This window comes from Pelophylax lessonae (assembly GCF_965119305.1).
Source record: "Pelophylax lessonae genome assembly, chromosome: 7".
NCBI lineage: Eukaryota > Metazoa > Chordata > Amphibia > Anura > Ranidae > Pelophylax > Pelophylax lessonae.
The window spans coordinates 196,543,363-196,558,000 of NC_138774.1; the positions used below are offsets into that span (position 1 = coordinate 196,543,363).

At 46.9% G+C, this 14,638-nt stretch overlaps 1 protein-coding gene across 1 annotated transcript in view; it reads right to left on the minus strand.

The window, feature by feature from the left end:
• The window catches only part of ZBTB34 (zinc finger and BTB domain containing 34), a 30,346-nt gene extending 18,456 nt beyond the window's left edge, over positions 1-11,890 (minus strand). Inside the window, exon 1 of the mRNA XM_082263659.1 lies at positions 11,791-11,890. The gene's annotated coding sequence lies outside the window, so the exon portion shown is untranslated. The remainder of the gene's footprint in view (positions 1-11,790) is intronic.
• Positions 11,891-14,638: the final 2,748 nt, after the last annotated feature.

The window sequence follows — 14,638 nt, forward strand, 5'->3', positions numbered from 1 at the left end:
GTATGTCTTCCACATACGATGGTAGCTCTTCCCAGAGGCAGATTTCCTAGCTTTTAACAGCATAGGAATCACTGATTCAAACAAACTTCCACCCTTCAGCACCTGGTGTTAAACAGCCAAGCCGTTAAAGCCAGCGACTAAGACAGGATAGAACACTGGACCTTAGGACAGCAAATCCTCCCTGAGAGGAAGTCCCCAAGGAGCATCGGCGACCAGCCGTACCAGATCGGCATTTCAAGACCGGCGAAGCCAGTCTGGAGCCACTAGAATGACCAGAATCCCTTCTGCCTGAATCCTGGACAGGAGTCATGGCAGAAGTTTAAGAAGGCTGGAACTAATCAGTCCATCCACATGACTTAGAATACCGGCTACCTATCGGGCCGCCAGGACCCTTTTTGTGCCCCCTTGGTGATTGACATACACCACGGCAGTGGCATTGTCCAGATTAATTTGTAGCGGACACACCTGAAGACGATTATCTAACGAGCCAGACAAAGTCTGATTGCTCAGAGTTCCAGTACACTAATCGGCAGCCTGGGCTCTGTCAGAGTACAGACCCCCAAGAACGTCAGTGCTTTAGACGCCTCCCCACCTAGACAGGCTAGCTTCTGTGGAGACAACTGTCCAGTACAGGGGGAGAAGGATTTTCCCCATCAAAGAGCTGCAGAGCGATGCCACCTCTAGAGACCGTGGATCCTTGATCCATTTCACCAGAAACTCTTTAGCAGAGATCTTGTGTGGAACTGTGCAAACAGACCGCCTCGAGGGGGGACACCATCAGGCCCAGCACACGCATGCAAACCTGGAGGGATGACCCTCTACTGAACAGCAGCAGCTGAAATTCCTCCTGCAATGTCTGGATTCCCCCCCCCACCAGGAAGAAACTCTGGCTGAGGCCAAGTCCAGAGTCAGACCCAGATAGTCCAGTTTTTGTGGACAGAACCAAAAGCAGACTCCTGAATGTTCAGGATCCAACTGAACTCCCTCAGTACGCAGAGCAGCCTCCAGTAGTCCTTTAGAGCAGTGGCCCACAACTCCGGTCCTCAGGGCCCACTAACAGGCCAGATTTTAAGTATTACCTTGGGGAGATGCAGACTAGAGTACCGCAATCACTGAGCAGCAAATTATATCACCTGGGATGTATTTCAGTTATCTTGCAAACCTGGCCTGTTAGTGGGCCCTGAGGACCAGGGTTGAGGACCACTGCTTTAGAGTAGTCTGAGACTTTGCTCGCAGAAGAAGATTTTCCAGGTACCGCAGTACTGCGATCCCCCACTGACTCAAACAAAGCAAGCACCGGGGCCGACACTCAAGTGAAGACCCCGAGGTGTGGAGGAGAGACCAAAAAGGTCAGCACCACAAAACTGATAATGCTCCTCATTCACGGCAAAACAGAGGAAGAGCTGGCGACCAGCACATATTAGATTAGATCATCGATGTCGATAGAAGCGAGAATAAATCTCCCTGATGTAGGGACGCCACAACCATGTGAATAGACTCCATGCAGAACTTCTGTACTCGCACGAAGCAACTTAGCGCCTTGAGGTCCAGAATGGGACGTACCTTGCCTTCCCTTACTGGGGACTGTAAAAAGGTTTGAGTAAAAAAAACCTTAAAAATGTTCTGAAGTCGGAACCAGAACAACCACCCCTTGAAGTAACAAGTCTTGCACTGCCCCAAAGAGACCCCATCAGCGATCTGGAGACAAGCGCAGGTTGGAAGGGAAAAATAAAACTTTTCCGGGAGGACAAGACCCAACTCGACCTCGTAGCCTGACCGAACAACTTTGTGGACCCACTTGACCTGTACCAGGAAGGTCCATGAATCTGGAAACCAGCAAAGCCGTCCCACCACCCAGATGTGGAAGAGGGCGCCACTTAACGCAGAGGCAGCCTTTTTCACATGTCTGGAAGAGCCTGCTCGTGGCCTGCCAGACCAGGTCCTCTTGGAACCTCCAGTGGAGGCCCTGACTCTTTATCCCTAGTCTTAAAATCCTGAGAGACGAAGAGGCCGTTTCGGAGCCAAGAGGAATGGCCCATGTCTACAACGGGGCTCCTTGACCTTGGTAGCCTGTGGAAGAAGAGTACTCTTCCCCCCATTAGACCCTTAAAGAGGTCATCCAAAGAAGCTCCAAACAGGCGATCCCCTACAAGAGGGAGATCAGATAAAGCAGGAATGTCCAACCTGCGGCCCAGAACCGCAGGCAATGCGGCCCACTGCCAATTATTTTTTTGCTGGGAAGGAAGTAGAGTCGGGGGAAGGGCGTGGCGGCGTTTATTACTTATATACCTTAACTCAGGGCTCGACAAACCCCGGGCGCCAGGTCGCATTTGCGACTAGAATTAGTGACCTGGCGCCTGGGGTGCCCCGCAGAAGGTGTCCTGTCATTTTTGCACGGACTTCCACGCAAGGAGTGCACAGACTTCCGCGCCGTCCAAAAATTGAGGCCCCGGCTTTTCTGCCTACTTGAGATGAGAGGCTTCCAATGGGGAACTGGCGCCCTCTTGTGGTGGCCGGGAGTAATGACTGTTTCCACTGCCTGTTTGTTCTCAATGCATTACCATCTCCCTGTCCAGTTAGTTACCTTTGACAGGGAGTGTGGTTATTAATTTATTTTTTAAATGTAAAAAAAAAAAAAATATTTTTCTTTTTTTTTTTAATTATTAAAAAAAATATATTATATTATTATATATATATATATATATATATATATATATATATATATATATATATATATATATATATATAGCACATACATACACAATCTTTTTTTTTTTTTTCTCATCGCCATGCCACAGCCGAAGGCCCCTTTCACACGGGCTGTGATCAGGTCCGCCTGTCAGTTTTTCAGGCAGACCTGATCGGACCCTTCATTCTCCTCTATGGAGCAGTAATCTGCCGCCATCTGATCCTGTCTGTCAAAAGCAGACGGATGGTGGTTCTATTTTCTATCCATCCCGTGGATCGGATCAGATGGCATCGGATGGAAAGAGACAGTCTGTTTTCATCCAATTGCGCTATAGAGGAGAGTGGGGTTCTAGTCGTATTTATGTGAATATTTAGTATCCGTTTTATTAAATAAAGCTTGGTTGTTTAAAAAAAAAAAAAAAAAAACTGGCTCCTAACTTTTTTAGCTGGCTCCTAGATTTCAGGAAAATTTGTCAAGCCCTGACTTAACTATAGTATATATTTTATATGCGGCCCGCAAAAATTTCTCTACGCGATGTGGCCCAGAGAAGCCTAAAGATTGGACACACATGAGATAAAGCCTTCTTAGAAGTCTAGTACGCAGAGCAGCATTTTAGCCAGACAATACATCAAAGGACCACTGCTGATACAGACAGCCTAGAAATCAAAAAGGAGCCGCAGCAAAAAAGGCATCACAGACAAACTAACCCCTGGACCAACCGGTCGTCTGCCAGCTCAACAAAGAGAGGGGGGAAGCTATTCTTCCTACAGGTAAAAGCTTAGCCCACTCGGTCAGATTTTGCGACACCAGGGCAATAGTAATTACCAGCCAAATTGCCGAACCAGCCACAGCGTAGATATGGAGGACCAGAGCATCTGCCCTCTTATTAGCTGGACCTGTAAAGGCCGGGGACTCCTCAACTGGGATGAAGGTAACTCAATTTGACCGGCGGAGCCACTACAGGTGGGACCGCCCACCTTTTGCGTAGTAAATCCTCATAAGGATACCGCAAAAAAACAAAACAAAACAAAAAAAAAAAAAACAAGATACCCTAGCAACCACTGCGTTTTGGATAGTCCCACTGTTTTGTGACAATGTTGTCAAGGTAAGAAGAAAACCCTCGCCACATGCGCAGGAGTGATGTCATTGCGGCTCCGGCCACTCACAGCGCCGGAGCCGCCGAACCCGGAAGAAACGCCGAGGGAACATCAGCTGCCTCAGCGGTATCCGGGAGACCGTGACGGGGCTTCGTTCTATGGTAAGGATTTCATGTGCTTGTATGCGATGCATACTAGCACATTATGCCATTGTCCTGCAGGGTTTTTATTTTTTTTGGGGGGGGGGGGATACAACCGCTTTAAGATGGTAATGGCCAGAAATGCTCACCAAAATAAAGCATTCCATTATAAATGAATGAAATAACATTTTTAGTTTGTGGTGCTCAGATGCAGTGAAGATCCACTCCAATATCAGCCACAACTCAAGGAGCCCTAGCAATCTCTGAAGTAACCCTGGTAGTGAAAACTTTACAATAGAACAGATACTGAAAATACATAATGGGCATATGCAGATCCTGGAACTCAGGAAGCACAGATATGCCACCAATAGCTCTGAGTGTGTTGGGTAGTTTAAAGCTTTTGTTAAGGGAAGAAAAAAATAATCCCCTCTGGGTGATCTATGTTAATACTTTTCGTAAGCTTTGTAGCAGAGTCCTACCTGTTACTGCTTTTAAATAGATTGTAAAGGCAGAAGGTTTTTTGTATCAATGCATTTTCAGCCCTTCCCAATACACTCCTGAGCCTGTCTTTATCCAGCGATGTTGCAGGAGTGTCTTAGCTGCCCAGGACTCCCCTCCTCATTGGCTAAGACAGCAGTGTGGCGCAATTGTCTCCCGCTGCTGTCAATCAAAATCAGTCAGAGAATCAGGAAGGGGGGCTGGGCCAGGCCACAGCTCCATGTCGGGAATAGACACAGGGAGCTGTGACTTGGCTCAGGTGCCCCCATAGCAAGCGGCTTGCTGTGGGGGCACTTAACAGGAGGGAGTGGCCAGGAGAGGCGAAGAGGGACCCAAGAAAAGGAGGATCTGGGCCACTCTGTGCAAAATGTTTGTTAGAAAAAAAAAAAAGAACTTTACAATCACCTTAAGAAAAAGCTGTAAAAGTGCCACTATGTCATTGGCATACTGATTCCTGAATGGGAGCGTGTGCAATCGAATAAGCTGATGCATCTGCAATGTTCTAATGCGGAAAGTTGCAGTGTCTGCATCCCTTTAGAAATTACCATTAGGGAGGATCTTGCCAAAAATATAATTCCTATTGCACAGGATGCCTAAAACGGAAACTACATTTCTATTCTGTACACTGTGTACAGACTTGCAGGATGCCATAAAGCACTGAATTTTAAAGAAAATGACAATGACTGCAAACTGAAATAGAAAAGTAATATTTAATAAACTTCAATTGGAATAGAGCCAGTGTAGCAACTGTATATGTTAAGTTATTTTTAATTTGCTTTTTTTCCATATGAAGGAGTTACTCTTTAAATAACCAGTTCACACTAGTGCGTTGTCTTATCGCACGTGTTGAACAGGCATCACTGCACATTTTTTGTGTGTTGAATTAAGAAGTCTAATAAATTTGAGTGGGCCATGACATACCTTAAATGATGCATGATACAGTTTGTTTACATCTCCACCGCACTATGGTGCATTACAAAGACCATTCGCTACAGTTACTTTTGGTGATAAGGCCATATGAATGGCACCAGTGTAAGAGTAAGGCAGGCCATACATGATTTGAACCTTGGCTTGTGTAGCAGGAACCGGCTGAGATTTGAACAGGAAGTTGGCAGGGTGAATGTACCAAGTTGATCAATCAACTTGGGTGCAACCAGCCTGCTGGATTCTCTTGCTAGCAATAATCACTGTGTTCTCCCAGTGGGGATGGCTTTTTGTATATTGGTAACATTCATTTTTGAAATTAAGACTAGCGTGCAAAAAAAAAAAAAAAAAGGGACTACCATTCGTCTGATAATTTCATTGTGTGTACTAGGCTTAACTGTGCATTTCTGGTAACATAGTAAAAGTTGCATGGACAGGAATGATGCTTTAATGATAAGCCTTCACAAAGGCCGATTAGTTAAAAACATGTATGCACAAAATCAATGCACTGTGATTCAGCAGCAAACTACAAAAACCACCTTGCTTTGTTTAAGGCACTGTTCTAAAGCCCAAACATTCATCAGTTTGGTTGTCCTAAAAATTCTACCCGGCCTAATTTCCATTACTAAAGTTTGGCATGAAGTGGGTTTAAGCCACGCCTGAAGGTAAAAGGTGTTGGTAAACTTATTGGGGGAGGGGGTGTTCTGGGGACGCCCAGCAGGAAGGGTGTGATAATTGTGATAGACAAGTTTTACTCTTTCAAGAGGAGGATCAAACAGTTACCTAAAAAACACACACAAAACATGATTTATATGCAAGTATGCAATCCAAGACATGGCTGTGCCAGTACGCCATTCCCAGGAATGCTTGAAGCATCAATGCTGCTGAACGGGTTACCAATTGTTAACACACATTGAAAGAATAGGTTACATTTCAATAAATGTTCAACAGATGTGGTTAAAGCAACTGCAGCATTAGATAACAGCATCTATCCATAAGAGCCGTAACCACTTTGAAGTAGAAGAGTAACTGCAATGGCCAGATGTACTATAAATCCCAGAGGAACTGCACCAGAAACAGTGGTGATATTATATATTTCTCCGAAGATATCAATGTACAAGGTTAATGTCAGAACAGCAATCTTTCTCCAAGAAGGCAATTATGTATTTTTGTGTGATAAACTGTTCTTCTATCAATAATGGACAACAGCAGTCATTTTTTATCACCAGTTGTACACAGCACAGTAATACATTAAAGAAACTAGGGATGCACCAATATATCCTCCACCGAACGTTATCGGCCAAAAACAGGGTCATCGATGTTTTACCAAAAGGAAAAAAAGGTGGCAACAATGGCGCCGAAAAACACGCTCTATTTTGCCACAATTTTACCATGTTTACGGTGCGTTTTTCATAGGTCATGGGACTAAAAAAAAAAAAAACATCAAAAACACAACACGGGTGTGTTTTTGATACATTTGCCACATCTTCAATGCATTTCACAGTAGATGTACATTTTTGTAACATTTCGGATTTCAGCCAAGTGCATCCTGAAATTTTGGTTTGAGTCCACAATTTTCATTTTGGTGCACCACTAAAACAAACCCTGTAGTTGGTACAGGAGCTGCGATTGACCTCCCCTCCAGAAAATTTGGATTTTTGACTTACCGTAAAATACTGCTTCCTACAGGAGTAGGACACTAGGCAGAAAAAAAATCTGGCTATGCCCATGGGCAGTCCCAGGGGGTATACTCCCTCTCTCTGCTATAGGTAAGAATTACAACTCCACAGAGGGGTGGGTGCTGTGTCCATCAATGAACACCAGAGAAATGGATTTTACAGTAAGTCAAAGATCCCATTTTCTCTTTTATTCATTGACGGACAGAGCTTCTGATCTGTATAAAAATTGGGACGTCCTAAAGCAGTGTTAAACACAAAAGGGTGGGAACAGCAAAAAAATTCAAGGCTAAACAGTAGCCAACCAGGCAACAGGAGCTCAACCAAAACAACTGGAGCCCACCTGAAAAACACAATACACCCTCAGAGGATCAGATCATCTCAACAGCAGCCTGCAAAACCTTGTGGCCAAAAGAAGCATACACAGATGCCAACACATCAACTTAATAAAACTTTGTGCAAGTGTACACTGACGACCAGATGGCCGCCTTGAAAAACCTTTATCACCAACGCCTGATGACTGAAGGCCTAGGAGCAACTAAGCGCCCTAGTAAAGTGCACCTTAACAGGGAAAGGCGAAACCTGACCCTTGACGGAATAGGCCTGAATCACTGTCTGATCCATCTGGAAATAGTCGCAGAAGAAGCGAACCGCCCTTTACGAGGCCCATCTGTGAGCACAAATAGTGAGTCTGATTTCCTATAAGACTCTGTAGCTGCCATGTACACCATTATTTGACCAGACCACATGCAAGGCCATTTCCTTCAGATGTTTAGGCCTGGGACACAGGGAAGGCAACACAATATCTTCATTCAAATGAAAAAGCAGAGACAACCTTTGGAAGGAACCACATAGGTCAAGAACCAGGTAGTCACACAACCTGAAGAAAGGTACGCACCAGGGAGTGACCAAAGGTCATTGGAAGAGGACCGCCAATGCCGACACCTGGCCCTTGATGGTACTCAAGGACAATTTCTGTTCAACCCCCCCATTGAAGGAAGCTCAAGACCCAGGCCACTGGGAAGGAGCAAGGATGAATCCCAAGAGACTCACACAACGCAATGTACGTGTTCCACGTACAATGGTAGATCTTCCTAGAAGTAAATTTTCCTAGCTTTTAACAGTGTAGGAATCAACTCAGATAAACCCCTATCCTTCAGCACCTGGCGTTCAACAGCCAAGCCGTCAAAGCCAGCAACTATGAATCAGGATGGAAGATCATTCCTTGGGACAGCAGATCCTCCCTGAGAGGAAGCTTCCAAGGAACGTCAGCGACCAGCATACCAAGCCCGGCGATGCCAGTTCAGAGCAACTAAGATGACTGGAATCCCTTCGGTCTTGATCCTGCGTAGAAGTCTTGGCAGAAGCTTCAGAGGAGGGAAGGCGTAAATAAGACGCTACTGACCCCACATGGCCACCTGAGTGTCTGTGGCGTCCGCCAGAGGATGCCGTGACCGAGCCACAAACCTCTGCACTTTTCTGTTGAGCCGAGATGCCAATAAATCTACCTCGGGGATGCCCCAACAGAGACAACTGATGAAACCCCCCTGGAAGAAGGGACCACCCCCCTTAGGCCAACACCTGCATGCAAGTCCGGAGGGATGACCATCTGCTGGACAGCAGGAGACTAATTGCAGCCTGAAATTTCTGGAGTTTGTCCAGAGGAAGGAGCACTCTAGCTAAGGCCGAGTTCAGAGTCAGGCCCAGATAGTCCAGCTTCGTGGACGGAACCAGAGCAGACTTCTGAAAATTCAGAATCCAGTCAAACTGCCGCAGAATTTGTATTGTGATCTCCAGGTTTTCTACCAGAATAGTAGGAGACTCCGCTCGCAGAAGGAGATCGTCCGAGTAGCCCAGCCTTTAACAAAGCTAACACCGGGGCTAACACTTTTTTGAAGACCCGAGGAGCAGAGACGAGACCAAAGGGTATCACTACAAACTGATAATGCTCCTCTCCCGAGGCAAACCAGAGAAAAAAGGTGGTGACTGGCACATATTGGAATGTGAAGGTAGGCATAATAGAGGCAAGGAAATCCCCCCCCCCCCCCCGACGCAGGGATGCCAGCACCATTCAAATGGACTCCATTCTGAACTTCTGCACCCGCACAAAGCAGTTCAGCGCCTTGAGGTCCGGGACTGGACGCATTTTGCTTTCCTTCCTGGGAACAGTACACAGGTTTGATTAAAAACCATGAAAACATTCTCAAGTCAGAACCGGGACAATTACCTCTTGAAGCAACAGGTCTTGTAATGCCCCAAACAGACTCTGTAAGCGTTCCAGGGACAGGCATAAGTTGAAAGGAAAGAACCTTGCCAGGGGACAAGATCAAAACTCGATCTTGTAGGCAGACCGAATTACTTCCTGGACCCACTTGTCTTGTACTAGGGAAGTCCACGGGTACAGAAATCAAAGACATCCCCTCACCCTCGATACAGGTGAGGGCACACGTTCACGCTGAAGTAGCTTTGTCCGCAGGTCTGCAGAAGCCAGCTCACGGTTTGCCAGACCAGGTTCATTTGGATCCTCCAGAGGATGCTCTGAAAGGCTTTGATCCCTTGTCAGTCGACCCTGAGGGACAAAAAAAAAAAAACATATGAGCCGAGAAGAAAGGCCCACGTATACGACGAAGTTCCTTGCCCTTAGTAGCCTGCAGAAGAAAGGTACTCTTCCCCCCCTGTGAGTTCTTTTATGAGGTCTTCCAGGGTAGCTCCAAACAAGCGATCTACTTGAAAGGGAAGTTCAGAAGTCTTGTCCACAGACCAGCATTTGAGCCAAAAAGACATGCTGAGGGACCACTGCCGAAAAAGAAAGCCTCACCACTAGGGGAGCTGCATCCAAAGAGGCATCACAGATAAACTGCAGCCCCTGGATTAGCTGGTCCGCCAGTGCAGCAAAGCAAGGGGGAGCTGTTCTCCCTTCAGATCACGGCTTAAAAGCTTAGCCCACTTGGTCAGAGATTGCGACACCAGGGCAATGGTGAATACCGGCCTCAGTGCCGAACCAGCCAGGGTGTACATATTGCAGGCCACAGCCTCCGCCCTTCCAGTCAGCCAGATCCTCAAAGGTCAAACAGAATCATGGCTGCCTTGTTCAATCCAGAAACTGGAAGGGGATCTTACTATGTGCAAGAAGGAATTTAATGATTGCACTGTGTAGAGTATGGATTGGCTCAGTGATTTGGGGACTGGCAGATCTTAATATGCCCAGGTATTCATGGGGGGGGGCGTCAAGTAGATTTCATTATGTGTATAGTATGAATGGATGAAGAGCTCAGTGAGTGTTTTCATGTGCAAGTGTCAGGAAGTTTCATTATGGGTATTGGTTGGGGGGGGGGGGGGTCAACTGCTTGGGGAGCAAGGGATAGAGAAGAATAAATGAGCTCAGCAATTGATAGCTCAATGATTGCAAGAAGGGGGGGGGGCAGATTATGTGCAGAGCATGGAGGAACAGGAGGATCAGTGATGGGTGCTGGTGAGGAGTCTCCTATACAAGATATGGGGTAATAGACATATGGGTTCAGTATTAGTAGGGGGGTCTTTATAGGGAGAATTCATTATGTGCAGGGTATGGAGGAATAGAAGGAAAGCACTGCGATTGTGGGAGGGGGTCTCATACACAGGGTATAATGGAATGGTTCCTCTATACTGGGGGGGGGGCTAATATATACAGTGATTCGGGGGGGGGGGTCATTATGTGCAGGGTATATAGGAATAGAAGGAAAGCTCTGTGATTGGTGGGGGGTCTTATATACAGGGTATAATGGAATAGGGGCTCGATAATGGTTACTATATACTGGTGGGGGGGTTTAATATATACAGTGATTTGGGGGGGTGGTCATTATGTGCAGGGTATTGAGGAATAGAAGGAAAGCTCTGTGATTGGTTGGGGGGGGAGGGGTCTCATATACAGGGTATAATGAAATAGGGGCTCAGTAATGGTTACTATATACTGGTGGAGGGGTAATTAAATACAGTGATTGGGGGGGGGGGGGTCATTATGTGCAGAGTATGGAGGAATAGAAGGAGGCTCTGTGGTTGGTCTCATACACAGGGTATATAGGAATAGAAGGAAAGCTCTGTGATTGGTGGGGTGGTCTCATACACAGGGTATAATGGAATAGGGGCTCAGTAATGGTTACTATATACTGGTGGGGGGGGGGGGTAATTATATACAGTGATTGGGGGGGTCATTATGTGCAGAGTATGGAGGAATAGAAGGAGGCTCTGTGGTGGGTCTCATACACAGGGTATATAGGAATAGAAGGAAAGCTCTGTGATTGGTGGGGTGTCTCATACACAGAGTATGAGGGAATAGGGGCTCAGTAATGGTTACTAGATACTGGCAGTGGGGGGGGGGGGGTTATGTGCAGGGTATGGAGGAATAGGAGTGGGGAATGGTGAATGAAGGAAGGGGGGGGAAGGTATGTCTGGTATGCCCCTGTCCTGGGTACGGAGAGCCGAGGCTCCCAGGGGGTGACGGTGGGTACAGGACTCGCAGGAATGCCTCCTCCAGGCACAGAGCACGCTCTGATGTGTGGTGGGGAGGAGGGTGTTCGTTACTAAGGCCGGAACAGGGGGAAATCGAGGAAGCCTGTTGAGCGATGGACACTCTGGCGGGGTCTCCACCATAGGGGGGCGCTGCTCGATGTGTCGCCGCTGACGTGTATGAGGTGTTTTCGAGGAATGTGAATGGAGTAACTTCCCCCTCCTTCTTCACTCTCACTCACTCACTCTCACACACACACAGTCCGGTGCCCGGTCCTCACCTGCGGGGAACGAGCCGCCTCGCTCCTCCTCACATCGCTCCGAACACCTCAGCCGGGCCCAGCGCGCTCCGCTCTCTTCAGCTGCCGGAAACACTCTCAAGCCTCGCCCGCACACACTTCCGGGTCGGCATCGCTCCTGCCGGTGCCCCACCCATCGCGCCTCGCGTCACGCATCTTCCGCTACGCCAAGGGGGCGTCTTTACCATCTTATTTGAATCAACTTTATTGAAAACCGTTCTGTGTATAAAGCGCGTGTACACTTCTCAATTAGCTGCTTCGTGTTCTGCTTACAGCTTTTAAAGAGGTTGTAAACCGAATTTTTTTTTTTTTTCACCCTGAAAGAGAAACACATAGTGAGCTAGTATGCATCGCATACGAGCTCATTATGAAATACTTACCTTAGAACGAGCCCCCGCCGTGCCGCCCGCTTACCTCTATGACGGGCGACATATTCAGTCACCCGTCTTCCGGGATCGCGGCATCCGGCCATCTGATTGACGTCACTGCCGCGCACGCACGCGGAAGCCGACGGTCACGGCACGGGGCTCTAAAGAAATGGCACCAGCGGCCGTTCCTTCAGAGGGCATGCGCCAGTGACATCACTGGCTGTATGTAAGGTAAATATCTCCTAAACGGTGCATGTTTAGGAGAAATTTACAGTACCTATAGGTAAGTCTTATCATAGGTTTACCTATAGGTACAACTTGCAGAGGAGGGTTTACTTCCTCTTTAAATATCTGTGATTTCCAGGGACAGTTCCCGATTCTAATGGTTACCCTTGCCAATGTCTACAAAATAACCGCTTACCGTCCAGAGCAATTTTGGAATTTTTCATACAGATGTTAAAACCAGCAATATTTTGCTAGAAAATTACTAATATATATTTTCGAAATGCAGAGGCCCTGGAGAATAAAGTGGGTAGTCTTGCAATTTTTTTATGTCACACGATATCGATGCAGTTATTTATCAAATGCAAATTTTAAGAAAAAAATACACATAAATACATTTTATTGCATACAAACAGTATAATAATTTGTAAAATATGATGTTGTGCCAAAAAAATAGAAACCTAACGTGAAGATTTAAAATTGCACACACCTGTGAAATGGCAATAAACTACGGTACCTAAAAATCTCCATAGACCATGCTTTAACCACTTGCACACCACACTAAAGCCGATATACGGCTACAGCGCAGTGCTCCAGTTCTAGAAGGGATTGTCCCTGGATATCCTCCCGAGAACCTGCTTTAAAGCGGTAGTATACTCAGCACTTCGATTTCTCTAAATCCAATGTAAGCCAGTAACATGTCATTTGCAATAAAATAGCCTGTAAATAAGGTATTACAAATGTTCCTTACATTAGTTATTTTTTTCCGTTCGGGTCTGTATATTCTCCTGTTCGGCGCCGCCATCCTTGCTTTGGTTTCTGTCTCCTGAGCACTGCAGTATTTCCGCCCACATTAGGCGGTGTTCGGAAATCCTGCGCATGCGCAGTAGCCGTCTTCTTCTCTCTCCACTAGAACTCCCCTGTGACGTAGCAAGTCACGTGGGGTAGTGGAGAATTTTCTGCATGGGGACGGTCGGAGTCTCGCGTCAGCACGGGGCTGACGTCCAGCACAGGAAATGACGCAGCCCCCGCATAGACCCTGCATTATTCCGGCAGCATCATTAGCTTGCCGGAAAATCAGGGTAAACTAAGCATGCGCGGATGACGTCACTGACAAGAACAAACAAAATATAAAGAGAACGGCAGAAGTGACAGGCAAAAGAAAAGGTTAGAGATGTCATACGGGCAGATATGTTTTTTATTGTGAAAAGTACCTAAAATGAGTATACTACCACTTTAAGCTGGATACACACTATACAACTTTTCATTTCATTTGCAGTAATTGTTATTACGTTTTCAGGACAAGTGGAACAATCACCATTAGAACCAAACAAATCAGATACAAAGTGAAAATTACATCATAAATAACACAAGCAACAAAGGGTCTGTGGAACAAATAAAGCACATGAGGCAGACATATTAAAATGGGGGTACATTACATTTGCCAAGCAACCAACCATAGGAATAACTGTTCCCATCACAGGTAGCAACCTGAGAGTCCAGTGCTCCCGGCAGCCCCACAAAGGCCACCGTCCGGGTGCCCTGGAAAGGTGTACATCGTCAACCCCCCAATCCAGCCTCAAACATCCTAGGGCCATGGGGCAAGAGGGCGTGGCGACACCACAAAGGCCGCTGAAAATTATAGCTGTATCATGGCTAGCCCATAAAAATGACCAAAAGGAACAAGGAAAGGATAGATAGGGGAGAAAAGAAAAGGAGGAAATGCAAAGGAAAGAAGTAAGAGGAAGAGGTACCAGTCCAAGAGTGGGCAAGTGCAGGGCAAGTTGGCTAAGCTGACTAAGCTGAGGGGGCTTGTGCGAGCTCAAGTTTACAAAGAAGCCGATAGAAAATGGATCCAGGGTTCCCAGTTGCTATCAGATTGGGGCAGCCTATCCAAAAGGGTGGCCAGGAGGCGTTCATTAAAGCGGAGTTCCACCCTGGTTATACATTTTTTTACAAAAATACCCCCGGGACAGTCAGGGCTAGCACATTCCACAATGGCTAGCCTCTGATCTGTCCCGGGTTGCACTTACCTTTCAGGAGAAATACTTACCTTGAAATTGTCTTCTCCAGCGCTGCCATCTCAGGTGTGGGCAGCTTGAAGCCAGCACGATCCTCTTCCGCGTCCTCTTCGGTCCTCTTCCTCCTTCTTCGGTCCCACGATGCACTGCACCGGCCCCGACGTCACTTCCGAGTCGCGCGCGTCATCCCTCCACAGCTTCTGGGCATGCCCAGAAGCT